This window comes from Mustela lutreola, chromosome 1 (assembly GCF_030435805.1).
Source record: "Mustela lutreola isolate mMusLut2 chromosome 1, mMusLut2.pri, whole genome shotgun sequence".
Classification (NCBI taxonomy): Eukaryota; Metazoa; Chordata; class Mammalia; order Carnivora; family Mustelidae; genus Mustela; species Mustela lutreola.
This window is the reverse complement of record NC_081290.1, coordinates 201,844,507-201,869,209: the sequence shown is the minus strand read 5'-3', so window position 1 is coordinate 201,869,209 and position 24,703 is coordinate 201,844,507. Positions and strand designations below refer to the sequence as shown.

The 24,703-nt window shown below is 42.6% G+C and overlaps 1 protein-coding gene and 1 pseudogene across 2 annotated transcripts in view; one reads left to right on the top strand and one right to left on the bottom strand.

Moving 5' to 3' along the window:
* The window catches only part of NTM (neurotrimin), a 939,822-nt gene that overhangs the window by 676,947 nt on the left and 238,172 nt on the right, over positions 1-24,703 (bottom strand). The window lies entirely within an intron of this gene.
* On the top strand, positions 6,341-8,075 carry LOC131838729 (thioredoxin-dependent peroxide reductase, mitochondrial-like; annotated as a pseudogene).

Here is a 24,703-nt window from a genome sequence, read left to right as displayed (position 1 = left end):
CTCTCAGGGAGCTTGCACCTGGCCTCTTAAACGTTGGGCCAGAGTCATAGCACCACATGTCCAGCTCCTTGGGCTCTGAATCAATTCCCCTAGCCCTAACTTCCACAGAGTTAGTCTTAATGATAAGAAGTGCAGAATAATAGAAGTACAAAATTTCCATATGTGATTATGTGACTATGACCATACTGAAAAAAATCCAAGCCAGACACATTTGAGGCAGTGTATACCTCCAGGATATACCCCTGGTCTCTGAGGATCCCAGGCGTTCTTTATGCAACTCTCCTGCACATGCTCAGGGTGAGTTTGTACACGTGAACTCTCAGCCTGACCCATGTTCTGTGACCCACAGACATACAGGCTTGAAGACAGTGCCCATGCCTGTATTTTTTTATCATTGGAGCTCTAGCAGCTGGACACAGTCTGGAATATAGCAGGGAGTCCGTGAATGGCAGAACAGATAACAGACAGCACTGTTGGGTTGGGCCAGCAGTCCAGCACTTTCTTAGGGAAGATCGTGCTCCCTGCAGTCTCAGGGTGAATGTGCCCCCAAGTTCCTATGTACCACAGTCATTAGTGAAAACCCCCAGGAGTGCCCAGGCAAGACATAAGGCAGTAGTTTACCAGCCCTTGAGGAAGAAGATACAATGGCACTAATGTCATTCATCTTTTGGGACTTCTGCCTTTGTGACAACACATGGATCTCCAATGGTGCCCACTTACAGTTGCACCTAGGTACCCTGTGTTGCAAGAGTCAGCAGGCTCCCCCCAGCTCAAGGTAAGCACAGCCAGGATAGACCAGGCACATGGAAAGTGTCAGATCAGCAGGTGTCTCCTGTCGATAGAATCATTCCTTAATTCACTCTGAGCTGTGCCATTTAATTACCTTGATCCATGCTTTGTTTTGCTAAAGTGAATGTCACAGATTGAGTATTACTTGCAGAAAACAGCAACAGAGGCTTGAAGGTTCTGTAATGGGAGCTGAAATATGATCTCTCTTTTTCCCTGGACCGTTTTCTTATTCTGCTCTTCTCAGGTTCCTTTTCAGTATATATATATTTTTTTGTTTCTTTTAAGAGCAAAATGTAAAATATTAATTTTGAGCAGAAGTAAAATTAAGCCCTCTGGAAACGATTCTGGGAAACAGAGCCATAGCCTGACTTAATTAAGAAGCGATTATGCTGAAGAGCCTATATTAAGGCTTCACGTTTCTGGTATAGACAGAATCGCTTTTAGAGAAGTCAAGTTAGGCAGGAGAAGGGGGACCGAGGGAGGGGGCGGGATGTTAATTGGATAGATGAGAAAAAGCACTGTTGTTGTAGACCTGATGACAAAAATATATAATAGTGGAGAAAATGTAAATAGGCTTGGCAATTTCTCAATACCTTTCTTTCAGGAAGATCAAGATGAGGACATGGACGCCCATCACTCTCATTCAAACTCTTTGGATCACTCCAGGATGGGCCATCTCCTTTCCTCTCCCTACCCCTCCAACTCAGGTGTCTGAAGAGGCAGGGAAATGGGCTTGTGTGTAACAAAACTCCAGGGAATGTGGTTAGCCCCCTGCTGCTCTCAGGATGGCAACAACTAATTAGCCCCACAAATTTATGGGCTCCAGGGATGTGAGCAGATGGGTATTTAAGTTAACAGCAGAGCCAATTTGTCCTCCATTAATTCCAGAGTGATACCTGAGTTTATTGGAGTTTTATATTGTTTCATCTGTTTCAAAGTCAGTTCTTGCACTTCCCCAAATTGTTATTCTTTTGACAAGCGACTATCTGGCTCTCTCTTCAGTTTCTAGAAGGGTGACTAGAAAGGTTATCCACTCTGCCAACTCTGGAGTGCTTTGACTTTCTAATATGTTGATGACTCCTGATGGGCCTTCAGCCTGGGGCTCTCTTCCCAACACTTCCCATCCTTCAGTCTCTGTTTGGAATGAGCATCACAGTTACTCAGCACGGTCAGTTGTTCCAGAGTGGCTGCACTTTATGCCAGGCAACAGTTGTGTGGTAAAAATCACCAGAATTTTGATGGGTCTCTCTTATTGTTCTCTACTTAATTTTAAGAGATACTTTAAGGAGCAAACTCTTAAAATTTAGAATATGGGAGCTTTAAAAAAAAACAAAACAAAACTCAGGGGTCACCTATTACCGTAAATCAGCAGTCAGGGTACTACTCACGACCACCACCGACTCCCATCTCTGCTGTTCTTTCTCCCCAAAAAGAGGGGTTGACATTGGAAAAGGTAAACAGACTGATGGCTGGAGGCACCCAGACTGACCTCAATCAATAAGATTCAAATCTCCTCGCCCCCCTCTGAGCTCAGCAGACCAGAGGGCTCAGGGTAGTCTCAGAGAGACCTCAGAGTCCTGGGACTCTGCTTCTACCATCTAACACCTGGCTGCAGCCAGAGACAATCCCTTTAATCTGTTTTGTTTAAAAAGGATTCTACTGTGAAATGCCTTTTGAGAACCAACAAGCTGGTCTAACTCCCTTCTTTTTATAAGTCAAAAAACCCATAAGACTCAATAAGGTTAGTGACTTGTCCAAGGTCACTCCTTGTCCAGGGGGTGGACTATCAAATACAACTCCTGATGCCCCTTCCAAGACATGTCTATTACTTCATTACTCAGTCTAGTAAATTGGGAAATCATCATCATTATCCTCACCATAATGTCAGTCTGGGTACAGAATGTAAGTATGACTAGAGAAATTAACAGATATTTCCAGTGAGGAGGACATCCATTTATTGTCCTCAAGTGACAAATAAGCACAAGGGTTGTGTAGACCAATTTCTGGTCTATACAAAAGGATATGTATTAACATCTAACATACAGTGCTGATTTTAGCATCTGGAAAAAAGCAAGAAACTCATTTAGTACTATAACTTGGCAGGTAAAAAACAAGGTAGGCACTAGTGGCCTCTGGTCACCAATGAGGAGAATCCATGTGACGGTCATTCTCAGCCTCAGCTGGGCATCACCTGTAAAGATTTGAAACAATACTGCTCTCTAAATCCCTCCTGGGAGATCCTGGTACAGTAGTTTTGGAGAGGGTGGGCAAGGGCATCTACAAGCATGAGAAACCTTCATCACTATTTTCCATACCGAGCTCACCTGGGCCCCTGGTTTAGGAGTCCCCACTGCACTTAATTGAAGTCTCCTGTGGAGTGTGAGGTCCTACGGTCTGGCCTCTGGATTCATATTTTATGCTTTTTTTTTCCAAAGCAGTGGAGGTAGAGTCAGCCTCATTTAATAAGACAAGAATTGGCAAATTAGGTCAACCCCGTGGTTCAGGCAATAGCCAAATATGGCTTATGAGAGCCTGCGAGGGAGCCGCTATTTGGAAGGGTGATTATCCTCTCTGAGCTCTACTTTCAAAGCACCAGGTTGAGCCAAATACTGCACATTCTCTCTTGATAATCTATTTCAAGTTATATGTATCTAAAACTTTCCTGAGCCTGTTTTTGTTTTTAGTCTTTGTCTCTAATCACAAAATTAAGTTGTGTATGTTAATCCTTCCAGCATGTGGAAGTCTTATCTTTTTCCACGTTGTTTCATAGTCTTTTCAGGTGTAAGGAGGCCCTTTGAAGTCTATATTCTTCTCAAGTGCGGAATAAGCAAAAAATAAACAGGAAACAAAAAGACATCATCAGAATTGGAGAATCGCTGCTTCTACCCTCTCCTGGGAGGGATGCTTCCATTTTTCCCAGGCTCACTGAAAAGGGAAGGGGAATTGGCCACCCCTCCCCCTACTGAAGAGCTGTCAACCTCTCCAGCAAGGTGCCTGAATAGGCCTTTGCATGGCAGGAGAGGGGCAACGTTTGTGGAGAGAGACTCTTCCATCTCTTGGCTTAATAGTAAAATAGGTCTTGTGACTAGTAGGATCCTACTAAGTAGGATGTCTGCGGTTGAGGTGAAAAGTAGCACATGTCCTTTTTTTGGACTTCTAAGACTTTATTGAAAGTAGCTTTTTTTAATTACCAAATTCTACTTGATAAATAGTGATTTTTTCCTTGGAAAGTAAATGCTATCAGCAATGAAAAGAAGGGGCAGTCAGCAACTTCTCAGGAAATGCCCCAAGCCAGGAAAGAGGGAAAGAAAAAAAAAAAAAAAGAAAAAGAAAAAGAAAAAAAACCCAACCTTATTATTTTGCATTCCAAATGATATGACTGCAATTATCTCCATGCTAACAAATATCTTAACATTCTAGAATACTTCTTCATGTACTGCTGTGACTCCCACCTTCTTAAATTGGTTAAGGAAGCCATATGAGAGAAGGGGACCAGCATGGGCTCAGATGGCCTAACTTAAACCCCAGCTTTCATTCATGAGCTGTGTGGCCGTAGGCAAGTTAATCAGCCTCTCTGTGTCTCAGTGTCTCATTTGTCAAATAAGCATAATAATAATAAGCACCCTTTTAAGGTTCCTGCAAAGATTGAGTTAATTCATGTAAAAGTTTTCAGAAGAGTGCCTGTAAGTACTTCAGGAGGCTGAGCTATTACTGTTTTTAAATTTTCTGTATTTTAACTTTAAAAAATGTTTTCAAATGGCATGCAGGGAGAAATATATATATGTATGTATATTTTTGTGTATATATACACATATATACATATATATACATATATACACACATATACATATATATACATATACACACATATACATACATATATATATGTATATGTGTGTATATATACAAATGTATATATGCATATATGTATATGTGTATATTTATTTATTTATTTATTTATTTTAACATTCTAGAGATTCTAGAGATAGTAAATCTAGAGATAATAAAACTACTACCAAAGAGAATGTTCAAGATCCTCCAACCACGTAGTGGAAGAACGTAGAAGTAGCATCTACTTTTTCTAAACACATAGTATGGCCTTCAAGTCTTTCAAAAGGAGATACAAGTGCGATCATAACAGATAGGACTTGAAGCCGCCAGCCTATGCCTATTAGCCAGAGAAATTCTAGAGTACAGTCTTCTTTATTTGATTTACTTATCATTAATAGAGCATTATCATATCTTTATTTAAATTTTATTTTATTTAAATTCAATTAATTAACATATAATGTATTATTAGTTTCAGAGGTAGAGTTCAGTGATTCATCAGTCTTAGGTAATACCCAGGGCTCATTACAACACATGCCCTCATATCTTTTTCTAAGCCCACTTTTGAATAAGGTTTTCCTAAGCGTTTTAAATTTAATAGACTCCCATCTGATTCTCCTATGATGATAACACTCCTAACCTTATTAATAAGGGCACAACTTTCCTGTAATTGGTAATTTCCACAAACCAATACATCTATACTCTTCCTCCCAGAAGCGTTTATACTGCATGAGAACAAGTACTTGTCAAAATCAAAGGATCTCCTTAGATAATAGGGTCAAACTGTGGAGGTGATGCCAGGTTCAGGCAGCCAGTGTGACCCAATAGGACGTAGCTATTTAGGACAGAGGACCATTGAGGGTGACTGTACTTGTTGATTATCAGTACACCGTGAAGGTGAGCTACAAGAAGGGACTGGAATCAACGTCTAGGAAGAAATAGAACATTCTGTAATTTTTGAGAGCATATCTGCTCCAAGAACTTCCGTTGTTGGCTCATCCTTATAACATCTCTGCAAGATACATTCTCTTGCTCACCGTCAGGCTAGCTTGGCTTCTGGGAGGTAAATTTTTATGCAGAGTAGCTACCTAAGGACAATGTTCTTTTGACTTGGGCACTAGAACTAGAAAGGGGTTAGGTGGTGGCAGAGGTGAGCAGAGGACAGGATTAGGGGCAGGTAAGACTCACCCTTAATTAAAGTCAGAAGAAGCCAGTTATCTATTTGCAGCTAGACAGCCTTGATTTGGGGCCAGGCTTTCTTCTCCAGCAGGAGACATAGGATGAGTAGTAGGTAAAGCTGCTGGCATGGTAAGAGCAGAGACAACCTAAACAGCATGGCATGGGCGATGGGCCAACTGCAAGGACATGAGAATAGAGGTGGGGCTTGTGCACCCAGTTTGGGAAGCAGGGATACGATGTAGCTGTGTGCAGAAGGCTGAAAGCATACTTAACCTGCACACACTATCCTTTGATATTACTGCCCGAGCAGCTGGAGTGTCTTTCCTCCTGCTATTTGGCTTTTTAAAATGTAATTCAATTTTTTTCTATGGAAAGTGACTCAGGCCTTCCATGAGAAAAAGAACAATAACAAATAGCTTCAGGAGTAGCAATCTCTCTGGCCTTTGGTGTTTGTTTGCTTGTTTTGTTTCTATTTTAATTTTTAAGTAATCTCTACACCCAATGTGGGGCTAGAACTTACAATCAAGAATCACATGCTGGCGAATCTGGCGCGCACTGAAGATGGCGGCCGCATCGGGAAGATTTCTCGGGGCTTCGATTGCCCGACATATGAGTGCTGTTCCTTGGGGCATCTCTGCCTCTGCAGCTCTCAGACCTGCTGCTTCCCGAAGAACATGCCTGACATGTATTGTGGTCTGGTTCTGGTCAAGCAAAATTCGCTTTTAGCACCAGTTCCTCATACCACGCTCCTGCCGCCACTCAGCACGCACCCTATTTTAAGAGCACTGCCCTTGTCCATGGAGAGTTCAAAGACCTAACCCTCGATGACTTTAAGGGAAAATATTTGGTGCTTTTCTTCTATCCTTTGGACTTCACCTTTGTGTGTCCTACAGAAATTGTTGCTTTTAGCGACAAAGCCAATGAATTTCACAACGTGAACTGTGAAGTTGTTGCAGTTTCAGTGGATTCCCACTTTACCCATCTCGCCTGGGTCAACACAACAAGGAAGAATGGCGGCTTGGGCCACATGAACATCGCACTCTTGTCAGATCTGAATAAACAGATTTCCTGAGACTATGGCATGCTGTTGGAAGGCTCCGGAATTGCTCTGAGAGGCCTCTTCATCATTGACCCCAATGGCATCATCAAGCATTTGAGTGTCAACGATCTCCCCGTGGGCCGAAGTGTGGAAGAGACCCTCCGCCTGGTGAAGGCATTCCAGTTTGTGGAAAGCCATGGAGAAGTCTGCCCAGCGAACTGGACCCCGGATTCTCCTATGATCAAGCCACATCCAACTGCTTCCAAAGAATACTTTGAGAAGGTGAATCAGTAGATCATCCCGTGTGAACCCACCTCTTCTCACATCAGGAGAGAGCCACAGCTGGAACTCACTTTGAGCATTTCAAAGATGATTATTTATAGAAGACAAAACACCAATTATGCTTGTACTCATAAGTAATACTCTAAATGTTTTGTTTTTGTAACACTGGCAGAGGCTTTTAAATGTCCTCACACACATAAAACATCCTTTATTGGTAACGTCCTGATGGCTGACTAGTTTATAGGATGCTGGTTCACCTGTTCCTTTGTGTCTTCAATGGGAAGAGGAAACATTCTTTGTTGGTCTTACTTGAACCTTTATGTACACCAGAATAGTACAACACACACCGAAGCTTCTGATCAAGGGTCCTGAAATTTCTTCTTGAATTTCTTTGTACTAAACGGAATTTTCTTTTAAGGTGACAAAGATCATACATAGTTTTAAGGTGTTAACATCAATGGTCTAATTTAACTCTTCCAATGGATGTATGTGTACTTGAAACAAATGTGAATCATGTTTTTTAAAAAAAAACACTCTGGAGGGCGCCTGGGGAGCTCAGTGGGTTAAAGCCTCTCCCTTGGGCTCAGGTCATGATCCCACAGTCCTGGGTGGGGATCAACCTCTGCAGGGAGGCTGCTTCCCTCTGTCTCTGCCTGCCTCTCAGCCTACTTGTGATCTCTGTCAAATAAATAAATAAATAAATCTTTAAAACAACCAAAAAAAAAAAAAAAAAAACCCACTCTGGCAAAGTGACTTCAGTGATCGCGCATGTTTCTCTTCCCTGAGATTAAAATTGTTCTGTAGTTGTTAGCTGCATAGGGTCTACATACAATTCTAGATATTGATTGGGTGTAATTATAAAAGCTATTTATCAAATTGTATTTTGAAATCATTGTAATTCTTTTCTTAAATGCTCAATGTAAAGTACATAATAAACATATTTAAAAAAAAAAAAAAAGAGTCACATGCTGTACTGACTGAGCCAGCCAGGTCCCCCTGGATTTCATTTTAGAAGGGAATGAGAACAGTGCTGTTAGAGCTAACCAGGAGAAGACTGAGGGACGGCTTGAACAGGCACACCTGCATCTGTCACCATGGACAAAGAGAAAGATGTTTCACTCAGAGGCCGACAGGTGAGTAGTGGACTATTTCTTCAGAGGTAAAATTGCCAGCTTTCATGGGCAATCTGGGGTCTCACCTGACCTCAGAGATAACTATCTAGCTACTCCTGAAACTACGGAGAGAGCAATGTCAAAGTCTAACTCTGCCTAAAACTAGACCAAAGACCATTGGAGAGGGGTTCTGGAGACAACTAAGCATGGGTTGGTGCCTACCATGCATGGGATCTCGGTAAAGTCTCTTCATTACACTGTGAGGTGTTAGCATCTCTGTCTGATGTAGGAGAATATAGGGTTTCACACAAGATGGGCAATAACGTGCTCCAGGTTACACAGCCCATGGAAGGGAAGTGGGGGGGGGGGGCAGATCTATATGATTCTGAAATTCATATTTGGTCCAGTCAGCTCTGGAGCCAAGCAGAGACAGTGTAGTTGCTCTGACAAGTGCATATCAGAAAAAAACTTATATAGGACAGATACTCTGCGTAATTTTATTTACCACAACCTAATAAAATATATAAAGTTATTACTTCAATTTCACAGATGAAAAAAATTGAGGTTTAGAGAGGCTAATAATATTCAGGCCAGGATTATAGCTGTAGTCTCTCTGAATCCAGGACCAGAACGGTAAGCTTCTCTTCCTGGGTGGGGCTAGGCGTTTTCTCCTGATTGTCTTACATGTTCCCTGGCTGTAGTTGTGCAGAATTGGGCAAATATTTGAGTAAAATAGGAATGTATGAATGGCTACATAGGCTTTATGTATATATGCACACATCCATATATAATTTCTAATGTGTTGAGTGCCAATGATGTACAAAATACTGTCCACATAGTTATATCATTTCTCATATTTACAATAACTATACAGAGCAAGGAAAATTAGATTATATTATTAAATTCTCTTTGCAGAGATAGAGATAGAAATGGAAGCTCAGGAAAAAAAAAAAAAAAAAAAAAAAGAATTGCCAATGTCACCAAGTTAGTGAAGCCAGAGCAAAGATTCAAACTTAAGGCCGGTTGATTACAAAAGCTCATACTTTTTTTTTTTTTTTTAACTCCTTTCTTTGTGCGAAATGATCCTAGAGTGACTTCAAAGAGAAGCGATAAGACCTCTCTGGCATAAAGGCTCGGGAAACATATTACAAAGTAAGTTTAAGAATGTTTAGTATCAACTTTTTTTTTTTTTTTTTTTTGGTCAGTGTATTCAAATCACAGAAAAACTAGGTTAGGCTTTGTTTTCATTACTTCATTATGCAGAGGAAGAGTCTTTTTGAGAAAGCACTTTTTTTTTTCGGGGGGCTTGAAATTTTCTCTGAGCAGCTCTTTCGAGAAGAGTTATTAGAATTTATTTTCAATTATACACCAGAATAAGCCGTCTGCAATATAGTTAACTTTCAATTCCAGCCAATTTTCGAGGCATTCAATCATAGATGCCTCAGTGATTAAGAATCTATGTTGCAAAACAATTCCCACTTTGCAACAATGCAATCAAACAGATCTACAACTCATAACATATTATCCAATGCTTTTTCAGCTCACTGGTGAAGTGAAATAGAATTTACCAACCATCCTGGTTTACCCAGTGTGCTCCAAGCTCATTTGCAAACAGTTCTGCAATTCAAAACAGCTCACAAGGGGGTTTTGGTTCAACACAGCCTTGAAGAGACAGAGGTGGGCTGCTTCTGAGATTCATGACTTTGGGCCACCTCATTTTCTCTTTCTGCTCCTCATGTACATTTGGCTGAACATACCATACCATAAGGAACAGAATCCCTCCCTTCAAGATTCTGAAATTGCTCTCCATGATAGAAGTAGATTCATTAAGAAGACCAAAATAGGTTTTATGTCCAGCTGTTTGCTCTTCTCAATGGCATGGCTGTTGTGTGGGGGTTGGGGGTGGGGTAAGGAGTAGGGGGAGCAGAACCTCAAAACCTTGGGTAGAAACATGGACAGGACTATGCAGCAAACTTGACCCCCCCCCCCTTTTTTTTTTAAAGTTTGGAAGATAGGGCTATCTTAACAGATGTATAGAAAAGTTTGAGTTTCATGGATTGAATCAAACCACAATAATCATTTAAAACTGGGCCTCTCTTTCAATACAGTGCATACCATATTAAGTTCTGTTTGAAGTCCATGGGTCGGAAGAGATTGGTAACATGGGTGATAAGGAAACAGAATAACCTCTCAAAGAGGATTGGCTTCCTGCTGTCTGAAGCCAAGTCTTCAGAGTTGCAAAGTAAAGTGCTCTGAAGTTCAGGGTAAGCCCCCTTGGGGTACATCTAACAAAATATGAGAGGATAAATCAGAGCCCAGTTATTAAGACATACTTCACACAGACTCATTTGACCTCTTCCCCTTGTTGGACCCTCAGGCTATGGTAAAAGTGAAGGAAAACACCAAACTTCTGGCTCTCAGAACACGTTTTGGGTGCAGTGAGAAGAGAGTATCGGAACAAATAGATGGTCTAAACAATGCTGCCCAAGAATAAGCAAGATGAAAGGAAGTACAGAGACAAGACGCAAACATCACAGAATAAAGGAAGAAGGACAAATCAGAAATAAGGAAAGGAACTTTGCTTGCAAACGTCAATGAAAAATCCTGTTTGGACAGAATTCCAACTTGAAATGCATTAAGAATATTGTCTTGGAGTGCTTTGGTTCGTACCATGACGTGACAAGAGCATGAATACAAAATAAAATAGGAATTAGAGAAAAGATTGAAAAACAATAGACTGAGATGAAAAAGTAGGACTATGGCTCTAAGGCCCGAATTGAGGATTCTAGGACTAATCAATCGGGGGTCAATAACAAAAGAGGGGACAGGATGGCCAATTCAATTAATGGCATAAAAGAAAGACTTGAGATATTCTTACCAAGTGTTGAGGAAGAGAGTATGGTGGGAATTAAGCATAAGAAAAAGTGTCATTCCTGGACCAAAAGCCCTAATGCATATACTGAGAAAATATTCAAAGTAGGCGAGATAGGAGCCTGGCCCTGAAACTGAGGAATGACTGAGTGTGTGATCACAGGAGCCCTCTGTGTTCCTTGAAATATTGTTTCAAAGCGATCTCTGCTGAAATATACCCTGATCACGTGATAGAACATGGGGGATAAAGAATTACCTGGCACCTAGGAGGAAAAAAGAGTCACTAGACAAAAATAAGTGAACACAAACTCATCTCAGACTTCTGCAAGGTAACATCAATGCCAGATGACATGACGACAGTGTCTGCCAAAATGTGAGGGAAATACAAGGTGCCCGCAAAATATTATGGCGGTTGGGTGGCTTTTTAAAGGCATGAAAGAGACATCCTCAAACATGTAAAAATGCATGAACCAATCAAAATGGAGAAAAGGTAACTGACTCTTAGGTTGTGGGACTCTAATGCATTTAAATTTACAATTAGGACCAAACAATGATGAAAATTGCAGTAACAAAAGTGAATGACAATGGGAAATAATGACTTAATTAAGGGGAAAGTGATAGTATTACAGTGCTTATTTCCACAGCCTTTTTAGCTGTGAGTCAACTGCTACTGTCTATAGTGAAAACATGTAGTTTAAAAAAATACTCCAATCTCTTAATGGTTTTAATCTCTTTTACACACATTAGAGGGAACTTCCAGAGAACAATATATATTGTGATTTAAAAATCCATCCGGCTTTGAAAATACCTAACAATAACACAGGCAGGAAATAGAACAAAATTGAGAAGTTAGGCTGATTGAAAATTTTATCAGTTTGGGTACTTTCTGTGGTTTGGGTGGTTTCCTCTGTCTGGGAACTTTAAGCAGTAAGTTCATTTATTACACACACACACACACACACACACTTTTATTGAACAATTAGTAAGCTAAGCATGCTTTACACACTGTCTCATGAACTTCTCACAATGCCTCACACTACATGTTATGTGGTGACAGATCTACAAATCAGAAAGGCTAAGCAAATTGTTAGTAGGGGCCAGAGCCCTACTAAAACCCATATATTTCCAAATGCATCCCTGAGTTACCACCATGCTGTACTTCCTCAACCATTCGATGTCACTCTGACCAATAGAACAGAGTTTGCTAGGGAATACTGAGAAGGGGGCTACCCACTGTGGAACACAGAGGACCACAAAAATGGGAGGAAACTATCGGTTTCTGAAAGCATGGTTTTACCTTCCGTGTTTTTCATCCAAACTGATGCCCTTGCTCTGAAGAATAATATCACAAAGATACCATTAAATATTAGCTTTTTAGAGGAAAAAAATTCTAAATCCTTAACAAACTCTAGTTAAAATTTCATATAACGTGCCAGAGATATGGAGAAAAAAATATTCAATAAAAGCCTCAACCTGAAATACAGATCACTAACTAACCTCCAAGAGATCCCATGGCAGAAGGTGATTATCATGATCTAACCCGGGGGGATATAACAAAGAGAAAATGTAGATTTCTAAAGTTGTCTATTGGATCATGTTTGGATCATATGATAAGAATTCTCAACTCTTGACTTCTTCTCTGACTATAGATCTCATTTCCGTGACGAGGCTTTTTGGTCTATGCAGGGAGAATGAAGGCTAAGGAATGAGAGGATAATTTAGAAACAAATAATCGGAATTGGCAAACCCTTACCACATAAAGATTTATATTCAACTCAAGTGAAGTATGGAAAAGGTAACACCAAGAATGTAGAAGGGTCAAGCAAACCTGAAAACTTCCAAGGCTTTCACCTAGATTCAATTTAAAAGGGCTTACCCAAATCTTCGTAGTTAAGATGAATCACGAGAGATTAAGTTGAGCCTTGGAAGAGAGAAAAAAGTATTTTGAGAAGCATCTCCTTTGGGGAAAATCTGATTTTTGGATAATAAGTGTAATAGATTTCTCCTGATCCAAAGTGGAGATTGCTAATTTCCTATCCCAATATCCAATATTATTACTGTCATAAAACCTCTAGAATTTAGTGGAACATGTGACCCAAACTCCTTTGCAGTTGGATGTAGCCCTGTGGTTAAGTTCTCGCCAGCAAGAGGCTGGGTGGAGGCTTCCAAGAATTGTCCTCAAATATAGATGGTTCATGCTCTTTGACCTTTCCTATTCTCTTTGTTCTACTCAGAAGGTGGATTACATGATGGCTAGACCTCTGATGACCACGAGGCCAAGCATCACACTCTGGCTGGCACAGCTCAGCACTGGTCCTGGCTGGTCTACAGAGCCATCGAACCAGCCCTGGGCTGCCTGTCTTTAGAATTTTATGAATGCAAAATGGATTTCTATATTATTTAAGTCATAATTTTTCAGGTTTCTATGACTTGCAGCTAGACCTAGTCCTAACTGATACACCTCCTTTAGCAAAATACAAATTTGGATCCTTTATTTTTGTACACAGATAGTGGGTCTAATGGAAAACAAATGAGGTTCTATCCTCTGCTCAGCCAAACCAACCAAATGTAAATACTCCCATTTCAAAATCGTGTGCATGTATCCATGCATCCTCCAGGGTATTTCTTGTAAGTTAGCTGCTTTCTTCCATCAGTAGAAGCAATTTTAAGCAGATAAGTGTGAGCAAAAGGCAACAGAGTGTCCTATTCTCCCCAGTCAGCCAATTATTCAATGTATGGATATCTGCGTTGGCACATGCCCTCACCATAGAGCTGCTTGTTTTCAGAACTCTGCTCTCTCTAAGCAGGTGTCCCTAGGTTAGGATGCAAACCTTGTCCATGTATCAGGGGCTGGACAGCCACACAAACCTGGACGGTGGAGGGTAGGGAAGGATAGAGCTTCCACGGGCTTAGGTAGAAAAGGGGTTCCACCCCAGCATAACTAGAAATGATCAGACTGAGAGCCTTGGAGGAAATGACTTAGGCATTCTGTACTGGTTGTAAAGCTAAAAAGAAAAAAAAAATTAAATGTATTTGCAGCCACATGGATTTTCCTCTTCATTGATTCCGTTATTAAGTCCCTGGGAAGACCTCTGTCATCTTCATTTAAAGGAAGAAGAGAAAAAATTCCCCAAGCTCCCAGTAACAAGTTTCACAAGGGCACAGCTCATGATCTCTCTACTTCTGACCCAGGAGCCTAGCAGAGAGCTGAGCGACTGGCTGGGCACTCTGTCACTCACAGACCACGCACAGGATGCCTCCCAAACCTGAGTCCACCAACCGGCCCTTTGCAAGACCTGTGTCCTTCTCTTTTACTCTGTTTGTCTTTGTCCCATATCCCTAGTTCTTAGGTACCCACTTCAGCATTCCGGCCGGATGCTTGCCCCTGCACCCAGGGCACAGCAGTTCCTCAGGGCCATGTTTTGATTTTTACGAACTTTGACAATACTTCAGCCTACTCTTTTATTTTTATGTCTCTAGCGAAAGATACCCTTCCCCAGGCTTCAACTCAGGTAGTAGCACTTGGTCTGCGTGGACCAGCAACACTCCTGACACATAATGAGATTCCGACAGAGGCAGTAATTTCCTTAGAGAGCAGCATAATTGGTATTGAACATGAGGATGAGACGTGAGTATCATTTGGGTGTCTGACTCTTTGCTACCAGACATGCCCCAAATAAAACTGATGAGCTATTAGTTCTAAAACACACACACACACACACACACACACACACACACACACACACGGTCCTACCTAAAAGCTTTTCAAATATCTGTGTGCTTGGGCAAATGGCCCACAAACACTTAAAATATGCTTGGTAACAACCATGTTTATTGAGCATTTACTGCATGCCAAACCCTTAAAGTACTCTCTGTGAACTATTAATAACTATCATTCCCCACATTTTGCAAGTGAAAGAACAGAGTTAGAAATGTTAAGGAACTTGTCCACGTCTACACTGCTCTTGTGTGGCCAAGAGTACTTCTTATGCATGGCCAATGACACCAAGGGTCCCTGAGGAGCGGCTTAGGTGTGGTCGGGGCCATGTGAGGAGCATCCCTGAATAAGTTAGATGCATTTCTTTTAATGTCTTGCTGATTTCAGGTGTTGAGGTTGAGAGATTTTTCCCTCCTCTTCCTGCGCCCATATCATGTATTTCCTGAAATTTTTCAATTCCCTCACCTGGCTGGAAGACTTCTCCAAGCTTTGAAAGTCATCTGGCAGCCAAATTAAAGTTCCACAGCCTTGAATAGCTTGCATTGTTGGCAAACATGGCTATTGCCATGGATGTCTGGGCTTCAGGGGATTTAGGGCAACAGCTGTCTGCAGTGGGAATATGGGATTCTTGTTCTCCCCTGTGGAGGTTATATTTCCTTTTGTCCAAGCGCTAACTCATTAGGACTTGTGTTCCTTTCCGAGGGTGAAATCCTTATTATGAAAAAGACTTCTGATGGTACCTGGAAACATGAGACTTAATTTGTGCCCCACAAGGGGACTTTGTCTCCAATATACATAGAGGTGGCATAGTGTAGCAAAGAGGGGATTGCCAAGAGACAAGTTTGGCTCCTTCATCACATTTTTGTCTGGCCCCAGTTACACATTTTTGTGGGGGGGGGCACCTGGATGTCTCAGTTGATTGAGCATCAGACTCTTGATTTTGGCTCAGGTCATGATCTCCGGGTCCTGGGATTGAGTGCCACCTCGGGCTCTGCTCTCAGAGGGGCGTCTGCTTGTCCCTCTCCCTCCGCCCTTCTGACTGCTCTGCTCCAGTTCTTTCTATTTATTTGTTTTAGAAAGAGAAAGAGAGTGAGCATTCTAGTGGGGGGAGTGGCACAGGGGGAGGGAAACAAGAGATGCTTCAGCAGACACCCTGCTGAGCATGGAGCCTGATGCAGGGCTTGATCCTATGATCCTGAGATCATGACCTGAGCAAAACCAAGAGTTGGATGCTTAACTGACTGAGCTACCTGGGTCCCCCCTCAGTTACACTTCTAATAAAACCAAGCCAAGTTCACTTTGCTCAAATGTTGGACGTTCCCCAAAGGGGTACTCCAGACACTCCCTTGCTTCCAAACAGGGCACTGTATATTTTCTTCTCACTCCCACTTACATCCCTCTCTCCCCTCCCCCCCAAAACATAGTCTGCTTTATTTCATGCACAAATAGCAATTTCCAACCACGAAGAAACACCTGGGAGAGTCAGGGCGCTCGTGGTACAAGATAATTAGAGATTATTATAATCGAAATTTCATTGCCACATCAAACTGTGTCTTTTAGCATTAATTAATCTCCAATCCCAGCCCCTGAGCCTCTCAACTCGCCTGCTGGAGCCACCAGCTTGTCAAACACACCGGAGCCTTGCATCTCATTATCTTATCACTGGGTGCAGGGGAGGAGATAAGCCCAGATTCCTCAGAGCCTTGGCCCCAGCAGCTGTAATTCACAAGGTGGTTTCCCTGGGAAGAGGCAGGTGGGGGAAGCAATTTGGGGAAGGAGAGCTGGGCTCCTTATTTATTTATTTATGCTTTCTCAGCGAACTAAGAAGCAGAGGATGAAAATTGCTTCCACCAGGAGAGCTGGGCCATGGAAGAAGGCGATTCATAGGTCACAGGTGGGGAATAATTGTAGCTTGGCGAGGCACCTTTGCCCTTCGGCTGAGTCTCTGATTCTGTCCTGATCATTTAAGTGAGTGTAAAGGTGTCTCCCGATTCGCGGCTGTCTTCTCCCTCTGCGCATCACCTCATTTTCTTTTTTTTTCCCGTGTTTGCTGTCACTCTACGCCTAAGAAGATTCAAAACCAGCATTTTAAAGACTGTTGCTTACTGACGAACACTTGCCAGCGTCTGGGCACTGCAAACTGCCACCTTTCGGACGAATGGCCAAGTGTCCGATAACTGGGGTTCGATGACTAATATGTTTTTCACACATTTCCCTACTCATTTTGGTAACAAAATAGAGCTCTTTACCGAACAGGCAAGCATTAGCCGTTATAATGATTCATAATTCATACCCATTTTGTAGTAGTGCTCACTGTTAGCACTGTAGTTATGGGTAATTGTCACAAAGAAGTCCTCGAAGAAGTATAAATACCTCAGCACAATTAGATGTCTTTCTATTATTCTCTACACGTGTTTGAAGTGTGAACATTTCTCCTCTGCGATATAATAATTATCACATCCACACAGTGGAGTACTACACAGAACTGAGCAGGGCAACCACAAATTCAGGTGCTGGTACAAATGAATCCCAAAGCACAATGTAGGACAGAAGAGGCCAGCCATAGGGAGGACATTCTGGAGGATCCCAGCATGGAGGTCCAAAAGCAGGCGCCCAGACTTAAGGTGCTAGGAGATGGGCTGATGGGCTGGGGAGGAACCTGTGGGAAAGGAAGTTGGGACAGCAAAGGGTTTGGGGAGTCAGGGGTGGGGTGTTGTGTTCTCTTCCTTCCTTAGCCTGAGCACTGGCTATGTGGGTGTGTTTAGTTGGTGACACTTCACTGAGACTACGTTCTGTGAACTTGGCTGTATGTGTATCATACACAAAAGCAAGTGTTTCCTTTCATTTCCCTCTTTCTTCTTCTCCTCTTCCTCTTTTCCTCCCCCCCCCCCATCCCACTGCACGTCTCACTCTTTTCTGAGAAGTCTCCATAGGACTAATTTCTATGAATCCCAAGAAGCAACTGTGTTGTCCTCTGTGCCTTTGGTCAAGACTGAGTCCTGGAAACTCCTGCTCCTTCTGCTACAAGTTATAGGAATGGAACAAGAAAGTCACTCCCCCTACATCGGAGAATCCCTATAGCTCACCAGGGGAGGACCTTATCGGGGTGACCAACCACATCTGCAGCCCGGACTCTAAGATAGCCACATGCTTTGCCTTTTTTTTTTTTTTTTTTTTTGAGGGACAGGGAGAGAGGGAAAATGCATGAGTTGGGGTATGATAGAGGTGGAGGAATGAGAATGCCAAGCAGTCTCCACACCCAGGGAAGAGCCTGATGTGGTGCTCAATCTCACAACCCTGAGATTATGACCTGAACTGAAATCAAGAGTTGGGTGCTCAACTGACTGAGCCATCCAGGTGCTCCTCCACATGCATTTTTAAAAAAATTTAATTAGTTTATTTATTTGTGAGAGAGAGTATGCCAACAGAGTGGCAGGGGAGGGGAGGAGCAGAGGGAGAGAGACAAGCTGACTCAGTGCTATGTGTGGAACCTGATGCAGAGCTTGATCCGAGGACCCTGAGATCATGACCTGAGCAGAAATCAAAAGTTGGACCTTGACCCAACTAAGCCACCCAGGCACCCACCCCTCCATATCCTTTTGAAAAGACATAAAGAATTGAGGTGCCTCGGTGGCTCAGTTGATTGAGAGTCTGCCTTTGGCTCATCTCATGATCTCAGGGTCCTGGGATCAAGCCCCACATCGGGCTTCCTACTCAGCAGGGAGTCTACTTCTCCCTCTCCCTCTGCCTGCCACTCTGCCTACTTGTGCTCTCTAACTCTCTGTCAAATAAATAAAATCTTAAAAAAAAGAGGGGGGCATGAAAAATTAACACTTAAAATAGAACATAAGTGTTTTTAGAAACGAGGTGGTTTCTTCCCATGGCTGCTTTCTGTATAGGTGAGGAAATGAACCGCACAGGTGGAGCAAAGCGTCTAACTCCTTGGCTCTTCTTCTAGCGGGAGGACAGGTAAGCATAGTAAGGTGCATGTACACACCATCAAGCTTTTCAGGTTATGGAGATCTCTCTGTACTTTGAGTCATCAATATTTTCTTTTTCAAAGGAGCGAATACTTCAAGCAGATCAATGACTAAAGCCCACTGAAGCTAGAAGCCTCGGCTGCTTGGGCCCTCATACCACGTCCTAGATTCCTGGCATGTGGTGGGCATGCGAGACATGCTTAGGGAGAGGATGAATGAATGCATACAGTACACTGAAATATAAGCCAAAGAAAGGGTGGCTTTCCCTCTGCACAAGCCGTGAAGTAGTTCCCGATGAGCACGGATGGGTGTGCTGGCTTCACTCTTGCATTGTTCAGGAAGCAAAACAGACTTGGGTTAACAAATCAATCATTCGTTAAATATCTACCCTATGCTTGGCAAAACACTAAGTGCCACGCATGGTAGAAAAGTATGTGTGGACCTAATTCCTGCTCTCAGAGGCAGGCACTCCTGAAATAGTAAGTAATATAAATAGCTCGCAAATGGTGCAGATATGCAACAAGGGTCCCATGGCAATTTGGGGAAGAGTAGTCGAGGGTGGTGGAGCGGCCAGGGGAGACTCTCCGAGGTTCGTAGTTGACAAGGTGACAGACCTCGTCTCAGCCCTGGGTTTGAACTACTGCGTTTAATACTCAGAACTGCTCTATGAGCTGAATAGCACTGGATTCATCTAATGTGATGAACCCACAATCACAGAGCTGGTCAGCAGTCTTCTAACTGCAGAGTGACAATGCCTGCTGCCCCTGGAAGATGCATTAGGGGAGTTGGTCCTTGAACAACAGGCTGGATACTAATGCATAGGAAGCCTCGACCAGACCTTACCGTGATACCTGCCAGAGAACTGTCTCTGTGAGCTGGGAAGAGGGAAAGGTAGCCCTGCCATCCACAAGCACAAATGGGAGGGCTTGGCCTCTAGCAGAGCGCAAGGCGCCCCAAGAAAAGATGGGGGCAAGCATCCTGACATGGCCCCTCAGCTCTTTTCACAGAAAAAATTAAGAGTCTTTAGCTACCTTTGTGAACGCAGCTGCTTTTGTTGGGTGAGAGTGGATGTGGGGACTCAAATTTTGAACTTCTAGGGTCTGTCCTCTCCAAATGTAGGGCAGCCATGAGGGTTTTCCCCTGGCTGACAGCAGAAGAAAAGCAGGACAGAAAAGGGAGACGTTAAACATGCAAACACAGCCGACTCCTCCCTGCTCCCTACAAACACATTAGGTGCTTAATTGCGCAGGGTGCTTTCTTCAGCGGGAGGGGGAGCGCCCGGCCCAGAGGGTGGCGTGCTGGAGCCAGAGGACCATCAGCTCTGATCGCTCTCAGGCTGGTGTCCCTGCAGGTGTTCCGCGTTCTCATCCGTATCGAGGCCTCGTCCATTGCAGATCGTTCGTTTATTTAGTTGCTGCTGTCTCGCTGCAAGCGTGCTGCCATCCAAATGAATTTCCATTTAAATATGCAAACAGTGGAAGATAGAATTTTAAAACAGAAGGACTTGGGCTCGCTAACGTGATTTGGTGTAAAACAGAATTCAGTATACAGCCTGGTGTCGGTCTTAGGCCTTAGCTTTTAGTTATGGAAAAACCAAGAGGCGCTCATTTTAATGGTAACCAGTATCATACATGGCTTTGCTGGGCCCCAAGCTTAGAGTTTCACCTCTATTTTCATTTGATCCTCAAATGAGTCCTGGGAAATACTCAGGAAATACTTGTCATCCACACTCAAGGAGCTGAGGCTCAGAGATGTGAAGGGACTTTCCCCAGGCCACCCAGCTATCACATGGTAGAGTTGGAAGTAAGCTTCCATCTTCTGATTGCAGGTTTTACACTCTTTGCACTGAGCCCACACCATCACTCACCTGGGGCTCTGTGCTACCTGGTGGGCTCATCCTGAGGGAACTTACAAAGTCAAATTCCAGTTAGAGGCATATCTGGGAACCCATGGACCATGCCAGGGGAATCTTTGGCCCATGAGTTTTTTTAAGAAAGAGAAGTTGTTTCTTCGGAGCCATTTCCCCTTTATTTTATTTTTTACCTTCTTTTTTTTTTTTTTTTTTTTCATTCTAGAGAACTACAACTTGAGACCCCATCACCAAAAAGAGGACCTAGATAAAAGATGTCTTGGTGACAGACTCAGATAGAATTTTATGACATGAATGCCAACTGACTGACAGTCGTGGGAGAGCCAGTTAGGTTTCTCAGCTTACCAGGGAAAGGGGCCAACACAGAGGATCCCCCATGAGTTACTAGGGTACAGATTTCCTAGGGGAAGCCATGACATCTTCTTCCCTAATCATCCTGTGTGCTATTGAACATAGAAAGAGTCAGGGCTCACAAGCAAAGCTGAAGCCAATGGATGCCCCATTTCCCTCTTTTTACCTTCAGTGATTTTTTTTTAACTGTGTTGTCTCAGAATAGATACATCAATTTGTATTCTGTTTGTGCAGCAAAATTTTGGCTACCAAATAATGGCTAATTTAATAATCTAGTCAACTTAGAGGTAATAAACAAAATATTAATATAAATGAATTAACTTTTCAAGCAATAAATAAATTATTTGTTCATTCTTTCCAAAAACAGTTTTGAGTATTAGGCTACATGAAACATACAAACGAATGGCTGCCCGTGTGCAATGCATTTGATGACCAAGCACAGGCATGCATTGGGGATCTGAGTCTCAGCTTGCAGGCTTGTGTACCCGAGATTGTGCAAACTATGGGATAAATAAAGCACACATTCACTTATTTTTATTCTATTATCTTTCCTCAGTCCTTGCCAGCTTGTGGTGCCAACATGTTATTTTTTTTTCCCCAAAGACTTGTTTATTAATTTTAGAGAGAGAGTGAGAGAGCATGTCAGCAGGGGGGAGGAGCAGAGGGAGAGGGAGAGACTCTCAAGCAGACTCCATGCTGAGCATGGAGTTCAATGAAGGGCTCAGTCACAGAGCCCTGAGATCATGACCTGAGCTGAAATCAGGAGTTGGATGCCCAACCGACTGAGCCACGTAGGCACCCCATGTTATTTTTAATAGGTAAAATTGGCTGGCCTTTTTTCCTGCTTATGTAACTACCTGGACTTAATCTCCAGTCATATCTTCCCCCATCAATTGGTATGGATTCCTAGAAGGGTCCTCTCCTGTCTTTATCCCTGGCCTTTTGTTAGTGTCTCTCTCCTGCAGGTGGCTGGGTCATGGTACACACCATGCCCACAGCCATGGATGCTCTGCTCAGAAATCAGCTTTCCTGGCTAATGTGCTATTTCTCATGCTTCCAGTGAGAGATGGGAAGGCGATTTTGTTCCTGACTCTATTTGATCTGTAGGCCCTCTATAGACATGGACTGTGTCTCACAAAGCCCCAGGTGGAAACACTCTTTTCAGTGCCTGTCCATAGCTCTCTTTTCTATGGGAGTAGGAGGGATGAATCTTGATCTGTGGTTTGCATTTAGGGACAGAGAGACCTTCTCCCTTGCATTTGCCTATGACTGTCTCTCAGACATGCACTCACAAAGCTCCTTTCACTGGTGTCCAATGAACATCTCTCCTTCCTCCTCTTCATCTCCTGGTCACCCTGTATACTGTTGTACTCACAGGTGTCCCCCAATTATTGTCATATTAATACACCTGGTCTTTCCGATTAGAATTCTTTTTATAGAGGACAAAATCTCACTGTATAGTGTAGACAGGCAAAACTCTGGCCAGGGAATATAGGTCTACACAATATAGATCTACAGGTCTAAACAATAATTTAGGTCAGAACCACTCCTAATGGTTATGTGAACATTGATAAATAAGACATTTCTAGGTTCCAACATCTTGACAGAGGTGGGCTTGATTAGCTTTAATTCCCTTCATATTTTCAAATGTCACATCATTTAAGCCTGGGGTGTTCTTGCATAATACTCATTATGGAGTTTCGTATTCTGGCAGCATCCAATTACTGTTACTGACTGGTATCCTTCATTAGCATAGTTTCTACTTATGATTCATTAGTTCATTCATTTCCCAAATAATTATTGAACTTCTACTATGTGCCCAGTACTCTTTTAGGTGGTGAGGATATATTAGTGGACCAGCAGACCAAGTAGCCTGAATCTCACAGAAATCGCATCTTCATGTGTAATAAATATATCCAAAGTCAGTTAACAATGTGCTATGGAGGAGGACAGAGTATGGCTGGTGGAGAGGATGTGTTACACTGGGAGGTAGTTCATGTACCTAGAATGGTTATTGAGCAACCATGTGGGTATTTGGGATGAGAGCATGTCAGGCAGAAGGAATTACAAATGCTAAGGCCCTGAGGCAGTGCATGATCGGTGGGTCTGAGGAACTGGGAGAAGCCCCATGTAAGGGGCTGAGTGAGTGAAGGGGAGTGATAGAACAGCAGGTTGTGGAAAAGTGAGGGGCTGGATCATGAGAGCCTTGTCAACCATGCTTAGGTATTTGAACTGTTTTCTACACGAGACGAAAAGCCACTAAGAAGTTATAAACAGGGAGTAGCACGATCTGATTTATGTTTTAAAAGGATGACTGCCTGGTGAGTAGTGAATAAGAGGGAAGGAAGGGCAAGGGGGTAGAAACAGGAAAATCAGTAAAGGCTTTTTTGAAGAACTAGATGGGTTTTAGTAGTGAGCATGGGTTTTTAGTAATGAAAGGATTTGAAAGTGTTTTAGTGGACGGGAAGAGATCCATGGTACAATGGCCAAGAAGGAGGAGATGTATGTAAAGAAAACTTCATTTCAACTAATGCTGCTAGGTCTACAAGATAAAAGTTTCTACAACTGGCAGTTATAGGAGTTAACCTCTTTGAGTAAAATCTCATATAACCTTTATTTACTACCTATGGTCTGTGCTTTAGTATACAGATGAGTGAAGTAGAAATATTACTTCTATACAATGCCCTATTACTTTCCTGGACACAGCATCTACAGTTCTTTCTATCTTATACCTGCTGTCCTCCCTGAGATCTAATGTAACCATTTCTTCCAGGCATTTTTCTGCTTTTCCTACAAGTTTTGCTTTATGATCTTCTGGACTCTCTGTCCAAACATATTCTTCTCTTCTTCATGGGTGCGTTCAATCTATTGTTAACTACCCACCTTTTTAGTCTGTTGAACTATGGGTTCCAGAGACAAAGTCCTATGTTGCAGTACTAAATACATAATGACTTTTGTTTTTATCCTCTTTTCTTCATCTTATTCCTGCCCTTGAAGTACTAGGAAAGGTGAAAACTTCATCTGAGCTCCCCTTGTGTTTTTTTGCCCCGGCCTTCAATGCTACTAGACTTGTGTATCTCCCAGGTTCTTCCTTCTGTGCCAAGTGTTTTAATATAAATCCAGAATGGGAGCAGTTGTAGGATTGGTAAACCTTGGCTGCATATCTATATTATTTCATGGTCCAAAAATCAAGAAATCTTCATCTTTTTTTTTTTTTTTTTTAAGATTTATTCATTTATTTGGGGGTGGGTGGAGTGCGGGAGAGAGAATCTCAAGCAGATTCTTTGCTGACTGCAGAGCCCAATGTGGAGCTCCATCACATGACCCAGGAGATCATGACCTGAGATATAACCAAGATCAAGGGCTTAACCGACTGAGCCACCCTGGCATCCCCAAAGAAGGAAGCTTCTTAAAAAACCATGTCCCATCTCCATTGGATTACCACCATTTTAAAAAATTAGGGTATTACTAACCACTGCCAAACATTTCTGATCATCAGAGGTGTTTGGCCTGTGCATGGTCTTTTGAGCTCATTTCATACAATGTCTCTTAGAACGTTCACTCTCTCCAAGGGCAAAACTCTTAACATCTTCCTCCCCAACCCCATCCTTTTCTTATCCATACCTCTTTAGCTCACCATGAACTCTTCCATTCTCAGCATATGTTTATCTGCAGGATTTCTGT